The 8157-nt window shown below is 34.5% G+C and overlaps 1 long non-coding RNA gene across 1 annotated transcript; it reads right to left on the reverse strand.

Annotated features, from left to right (window-relative positions):
* Positions 1-679: 679 nt before the first annotated feature.
* Positions 680-4084, reverse strand: LOC127097586 (uncharacterized). Its single transcript, XR_007793103.1, has 2 exons — positions 3615-4084; positions 680-2579 (listed from the first exon to the last, which is right to left on the reverse strand). It is a non-coding gene; the product is annotated as an uncharacterized LOC127097586 (long non-coding RNA).
* Between the last annotated feature and the right edge of the window lie 4073 nt (positions 4085-8157).

Genomic DNA, 8157 nt, shown 5'->3' on the forward strand with positions numbered 1-8157 from the left:
TTATTGTTTATATCCAAGGGAAGGGAATCATGACATTCTTGTCGTTTTGCATGTATGTGTTCATCTGCATCCTATGAAACTTTGATTTCCCTTAATCCAAAACTTCTAGATACAATCTTAGGTTCCCCTCAATGTAAACCTTAGGATTTTATCTCTCTCTCTCCTTCTTATAACCACTTTCATAATAAGTTTTGACTTAGGTAATTGTTTTCCCTTTTATTTCTTAATCAAATGCTTCAAAACACTTAAGCATATTCAAATATCTTTTCATAAGACCTAAAAAACACAAACTTAATTCAAACCCTTTTGTCACTTTAGTTTTTCCATGTTTAAAACCTTTTCATAAAAGGATTAGACATGTGTCATCCCTAGTTGAGATTTAAATCTCCTACCCCATAACATTGTTGAGATTGATATTGATTCTTTTCCGTTTGGAAGAGGTATGTGGCATACTTGTTGATTCTATATCCAAGTGAGAGTTCTTCTTTCAATTTGATGCAAAGATCTATCTTCCACATGTTTGTGGTGATTTAAAAGTGAGCTTTCTCCTTAAGATGACAATTTGTCTCTTTCTCATAAAATCAACCCCAACAAATCCCTTCTTACTTTTGAACCCGAACTACGAGATTTTGATCCTTCACGGGTAGGTAGGCATAAGACTCAATGTTTTTCCAAATCATTAAACAATAAAAAGATGTTCCTTTTCTCATCTCCCCAATCAAATAGCAAACAATTTTAAACCAAAAACATATATCTAAAAGGTTCCTATAGAGTACTACAGATGATTAGGGTGCTAATACCTTCCTTTTTCATAACACACCCCCGTACTTTATATCCAAGTGAGAGTTCTTCTTTCAATTTGATGCAAAGATCTATCTTCCACATGTTTGTGGTGATTTAAAAGTGAGCTTTCTCCTTAAGATGACAATTTGTCTCTTTCTCATAAAATCAACCCCAACAAACCCCTTCTTACTTTTGAACCCGAACTACGAGATTTTGATCCTTCACGGGTAGGTAGGCATAAGACTCAATGTTTTTCCAAATCATTAAACAATAAAAAGATGTTCCTTTTCTCATCTCCCCAATCAAATAGCAAACAATTTTAAACCAAAAACATATATCTAAAAGGTTCCTATAGAGTACTACAGATGATTAGGGTACTAATACCTTCCTTTTTCATAACACACCCCCGTACTTTATATCCAAGTGAGAGTTCTTCTTTCAATTTGATGCAAAGATCTATCTTCCACATGTTTGTGGTGATTTAAAAGTGAGCTTTCTCCTTAAGATGACAATTTGTCTCTTTCTCATAAAATCAACCCCAACAAATCCCTTCTTACTTTTGAACCCGAACTACGAGATTTTGATCCTTCACGGATAGGTAGGCATAAGACTCAATGTTTTTCCAAATCATTAAACAATAAAAAGATGTTCCTTTTCTCATCTCCCCAATCAAATAGCAAACAATTTTAAACCAAAAACATATATCTAAAAGGTTCCTATAGAGTACTACAGATGATTAGGGTGCTAATACCTTCCTTTTTCATAACACACCCCCGTACTTTATATCCAAGTGAGAGTTCTTCTTTCAATTTGATGCAAAGATCTATCTTCCACATGTTTGTGGTGATTTAAAAGTGAGCTTTCTCCTTAAGATGACAATTTGTCTCTTTCTCATAAAATCAACCCCAACAAATCTCTTCTTACTTTTGAACCCGAACTACGAGATTTTGATCCTTCACGGGTAGGTAGGCATAAGACTCAATGTTTTTCCAAATCATTAAACAATAAAAAGATGTTCCTTTTCTCATCTCCCCAATCAAATAGCAAACAATTTTAAACCAAAAACATATATCTAAAAGGTTCCTATAGAGTACTACAGATGATTAGGGTGCTAATACCTTCCTTTTTCATAACACACCCCCGTACTTTATATCCAAGTGAGAGTTCTTCTTTCAATTTGATGCAAAGATCTATCTTCCACATGTTTGTGGTGATTTAAAAGTGAGTTTTCTCCTTAAGATGACAATTTGTCTCTTTCTCATAAAATCAACCCCAACAAATCCCTTCTTACTTTTGAACCCGAACTACGAGATTTTGATCCTTCACGGGTAGGTAGGCATAAGACTCAATGTTTTTCCAAATCATTAAACAATAAAAAGATGTTCCTTTTCTCATCTCCCCAATCAAATAGCAAACAATTTTAAACCAAAAACATATATCTAAAAGGTTCCTATAGAGTACTACAGATGATTAGGGTGCTAATACCTTCCTTTTTCATAACACACCCCCTTTCCTTGGATAAATTAAAGTTCGGTGGTGATATTTTGATTCATGAGTCAAGTCTAATCAATAGCTTGGTCTCCGATTCTTCACCGCGACACCATTCTATAATTTACATCATAAATTTGCAACCAAACAGCATGAATCCAAAGTCCTTCAAGCAAAGTCTCCACAAACCAAAGAGCATGAATCCAGAGTTCTTTAAAGTCTCCACAAACCAAAGAGCATGAATATGTGCCAAGCAGCTCATGCATGTTAAAATGCGTAGCAATTGAAGCCATCTAAAAAATGCTCATCTGTCAAATTTAACACAAATCAATTTTGTCAAGATTACTAACAGAATCTTATTAACTCAATCATAATTAACTAGCAATTAATAGCATATCATTGAATTTCAGAAAACATTCCATGTAAGTTTCAATTTCTAAAAACCTCCTACAAGTCTGTCTACCAGTAGAGCACGACAATCCTGCAAATTTCCCAGCAGACCAACATATTGCAAAGTTTTCATGACAAAAAATCAAAATGTTAACACGGCATTGGAAATAACTAACAACTCTTTTTTGACTGCATCAAACAGTTCATAACAGAATAACCAAACTAATTCAGATTTGCAACTAACATTTTTACACAAAACTAACAATCCATTGCTAACACATTCAATTGATTCCAATGATTTCAGATTGATATACTAACTACTACTGACTGCTTTAACAGAACTGAAATAATACTTCACTTTTCGTTCACTTTCCAATTATTTCTAACTCCTTACTAACTCTGCATAAATCCTTTCTTGCAAATCATAAAGCTAAATAACATAACAGAATCAAAATTGAACGAAGAGGAACTGAAACGAACAGAAACCTACACACAAGTGAAAGCATATTACATTCTTTATCATACCAAATTAGAATGCACCACCCGGAATCAATACTAACTAGCTAACTGAAATTGAATTCACCAACCTAACATTCTATTTAAACTGACTGGTTAATTCACCATCTAACACATAAACAAAATTCATTTTGCATTTAAATGTCAATTTCACTTGAATTTCAATTTCTAACTAATAGATTTCATTTCTAACTACTTGGAAACTCTATAAAAGCTCTTCACTGCATTTTTTCAGGGGTCTCGTTCATTCTGCGGTTTTTTGTCTCACTCTTAAAACTCTCTGATATTTTCCTCTCAGTTCTCTCAACTCTCCCTGCACTCTACACTCAGAATAACAACAACAAAGGCGACTTCACAACAAGAAGAGAGGCGCGGAAGAGAATTGAAGAGGAAGGAGAAGGTTGATTCAGAAAACGGGAGAAGCAAATAGTTCATACTTGTGTTTTCCGCCGCATCGAAATCGGTTGTTGTCGTTGAATCCGTGAGGCTTGAGTCGTTCGAAATGAGTCATCGATTTATGAACACATTGATGTTGATTCAGAACGCGAAGGTGAACTGTGATGAGTCACGATTCCAGAATTGTGAAGAATGCGTGGCTTATCCTTGAACGCCATTGATGAACAAAACACGACGACGACGCTGGATCAAAAACGATGCTCCAATTCCATTAGACGCGATGACGGCGTCCGTGATCTTGATGATTCTGATGCGAGCGATTAACCGTGGTGAAGACGCGTGATGATGAATTCAAAACGCGATGTCGGAATTGATGAAGACGCAGTGATGATGACTTTGATCTCAGAATGCAATTTTCTTGTTGCTCTAAATTGTTTCAGCTAAAGCGTTTCCGTTGGTGATTCATTCGCGTTTTTAGCTTTGGATAAGTGTCGTTTTGGCTTCAACATGAGATTTCCCCTTTTTCTTGTCTATGGCATGGACCCGGTTTGACATAGAGATTCAGTTTGGGCCTAAGGCTCAAACATTTTCCATCTGCACCCCCTTTGAAACCTCTTAGTTCCTTACTTAGTTAATTTAAATTAATTAGTTTGATTAGGAATTTATTAGTGTTAATTTACTTGATTATACTTTAGCATTAAGAACTAATTCAGGTTAATTTGATTAATTAGGTTTTAGGTTTGATTAGGATTAGTGACTTTTAGGTTAATTAGGACTAATTATGATTTAAGTTAATTAGTTAATTGATTAATGATTTTAGGTTTTGTTAAATACCCTAATTTCATTTTCATCATGTATCCATGTTTTATTGAGTAATGGATTTTAATTAATTAATAATCTGGTTTTTTATTCCATTTAATCAAATTTGTGGATATGACCATTTTGCCCTTAGGTAGAAATTCTGATTTTTAACGCATGATCCCTTAGCTTAGGGTTTAATTAGAAACATTTGATTTTATTTAGTTGATTAATTCATTAGGTTTATTGTGTGCTTAGTTCAACTATTATTTTCAATCTCATTGGTTAGTGTTGACCAAAGGTCACTTTGGTTAACCAAATCCTTTGTATTGTGCTTTAATCCCCAAGCCTATTCAAGTGATCAAAAGACCCTTGATCACTTGATATGGTAAGTCCATTATGATCGAGTTGTATAGGATATGTTGAATCTTAGGAGCTAAAGACCTCAAGGTTCAAATCCAAGATCAAGACTTCAAAGTCAACATCAATCAAGCATGGCTGATAAAGTGGATTATTTCTTAAGCACAACAAAGGTATCAACACTTGTCAAATCATAATTCAGATTATGTGGCATGAGCCTTAAGAAATAGAGAATGAATGAGAATGGAGAATTCCATTAACTCATTCTTAATATCTTTGGGTACGAGACGAATGACCCAGTTGCTCATCGTATTCATCTCTATTAATAGACTTTAGCACAATTCAAATAACATGATTGTCAAGTCTTCTTCTACAATAAGTAGCATTGTACCATCAGGATCAATCATTAGGATCTCTTATCAGCAACTTGTCAATTATTCATTCTGCCTTACAGTTTAGACTTTGGCATTGGTTCATTTTTGCCCATGGAGCTCAGACTTTGGCTACCTCTTTCATTGCCTTACAGTTCTGACTTTGGCATCATACTCTTTTTCCCTTATTGAGTTTAGACTTTGGCATTCAAATCATTTCCTTTTCCTTGTATAGTTCAGACTATGACACACTTATACATCTTGCCCATGGAGTTCATACTCTTGCAACCTTTGATATTGTTTTGAAGTTCATACTTTGGCATCATATTCCTTTGCCCTTATTGAGTTTTAGACTCTAGAAATCGATTTCGTGCCCTTGTATTTAGTTCAGACTATGGAAAATATTTATGCTATTGCCCCATGACATTCATCTATTTTTCCCTATAGAGTTGTACGCTCTGGCTATCTCTCATTTTACCCTTGTGGGGTTCAAACTCTAGCAATATCCTTTCCTACCTTATAGAGTCATAAACTCTGGTAGCATCTTTGGTTTAGACCATGCCTTCATAAACCTTGTGGTTGATTACCATCATTGGTTAATTCCACACTCTTTCTTTTTAAGCAATTTTCTTTGCCTCTTGGCAACCCAATCAATATATCCTCTCTTTTTTTCGTGGTTCCACGAACTACGGAGCTCTAACTTTCTCATTGCGCGATGAGAATACATAGGCACGAGAGTTCGAATCCTCCGCGAGCATATTTATTCATTATTTATCTATTCATATCCATGGACCATTAATCACTACCTTCATTCAATATTTACTACCTTCGTTCACTCCATGTGATACATTGTTATCTTTGAGACAAATACATTATCTCTTTGAGCTCCATCTTGTGTCTGCTTGTGAACCAATAGTTGTTTGGCTGTGAAACCAAACATTTAATTCCCTTTATTTTGGTTATTCCAATACATTGATACCATGCCCTAGACCCCTCACTTGTTGGTTCATACCAGTTTTACTCTTGGATTCAGATTTCATCCCTTGAAAAGTTTGAACAACATTATCCTTTGGTTCAAACTACATTTGTTATCACAACTTCTTTTCACCTCCCACCATTAGTTCTATGAACTACGAAGCTTTGAATTCCTTATTGCACTATAAGGATACATAGGCATGAGAGCCTTAATCCTCTCCAAGTACTCTATATATTCCTTTTCTTTTCCCCTTATCCTTTTGTAAGTAATCTTTAGATATAACACCCATTCAAGCAAGAACAATCAAAACGGTTCCCGTTGAGTACAACAGATGTTAGGAGTACTAATACATTCCCCTTCCATAACCAACTTCCTTACCCAATTATCTCTTTCCCCCAGTTTTTATCGATGTTTCCCCTTTTCTTTAGGAATGAAGAAAGTTTGATGGTGATTATGTTGCATGTTCGAGCGTGCAATGCGTTTGGGTATATTTTTGCTAGCTTCAATTAAGTAACATGAACAAATGCATATGAAATTAAAATTGTTGAGTTGTTGTTATTTGTTGTTGTTGTAACATTATTTTATTGTTGCTTATGATGAATGATGGTGTGCATAACGATGAGATGTGTAAGGTGAACCTTTTGGTGACTATTTTGGTGATAATGCATGTTGTTGAGAGTCATGTATCATGGTGTACAAACTTCGGTCTAGTTTTGGTGAGCCTTAATCATATGGTGGGGATCAAGTGTGAGTAGCTGGTTCCGGTCGGAATTGGTGAAGTGTTATCTGTGGTGATGGTAACGATTTTGGTGTGCTCTGGTTCCAAGAGGATATCTGGTCCTATGGTGGGGATCATGGAGCCAAATGAACCCGAGTGTTCATAAATGGTACCACATGCATAACGAGTCAGTTTTGGAGTATATTTGCATATATGATTGCATATGTAATTGATTACTCATAATGTTGTTGACTGGATGTGAATGTGTACATGTTGTTGTGAATGGTGTGAGACTATGTGGTTGTTGATTTGTGTAATTAAATGTGTTTTGTGATGTGTTTTCTATCTTAGCATTCTTTACACTTTTTATATTTGTTTGTTGTTTCTCACCCCCGTTGCTTTCATGTTGTCCACCATGGACATCTTGTAGATACTCAGGAGTAGAGTTTACTGTTGTAAGTGGAAGTTAGCTCTTGGAGTTATTTCATTTTATTTTTGTTTTTAGGAAGTCTTGCTCTGATTTTGTAACATCGGGGGTCGGGAGTGTTATTTGATTATTATGGTTTGTTGGAGTTAAACCTTTAATTGGTTCTATGATGGAGTTGTTGAGAGAGTTGCTTATGAGAGCTCTTATTTTTGAAAATATTGTATTTAAGTAGAAGTTTGAGACTAACACTACTACAAATAATACACTTCACAACGAAACTTTCACCTCAGTTATTGAAAAACCAAGGTCAAATGACATGGAACTATATATATATATATATATATATATATATATATATATATATATATATATATATATATATATATATATATATATATATATATATATATATTAAAGAAACTTTATCTTTAACCCCAATTTTCTAAGAAAACCGACGCAAAATGTTGTTCAGTGTTTGAGCTTCGATTCTTAACTCCTGAAATTGTATATTTTATTTAACACTAAAAAGGCACATTTATTTTTTATACATTTTACGTTAGATATTATCCACCGGATGTTGAAGAAAACTGAGATAAAAACTCTAAAGACAATTTTTATTCTTTCAGAATTATAATATTTTGTCTCATTCACTTTTTGTGCCCTAGTGAACGAATGGAACTCATTCTTCTCTAGTGAATAAAGGAATTTCCCAAAACTCAGAACCGCCACCCTTCTTCTCCGAGGAGGAAGTAAGCTCAAATTCTTCTCCGTTGAGTCTCTCATCATATTTCCGATATGTACAAATTCTCCATTGTTGTTGTTCATTATTTGTATCGTTGATATTATAGTCGTAGGTCGTCATTGTTATTATTTTTGTTTGATGTTGTTGCCATATGTGGTTGTTGATATTGTTTACTATAATATTGTTATGGCA

This window comes from Lathyrus oleraceus, chromosome 6, assembly GCF_024323335.1.
Source record: "Lathyrus oleraceus cultivar Zhongwan6 chromosome 6, CAAS_Psat_ZW6_1.0, whole genome shotgun sequence".
NCBI classification, from domain to species: Eukaryota; Viridiplantae; Streptophyta; class Magnoliopsida; order Fabales; family Fabaceae; genus Lathyrus; species Lathyrus oleraceus.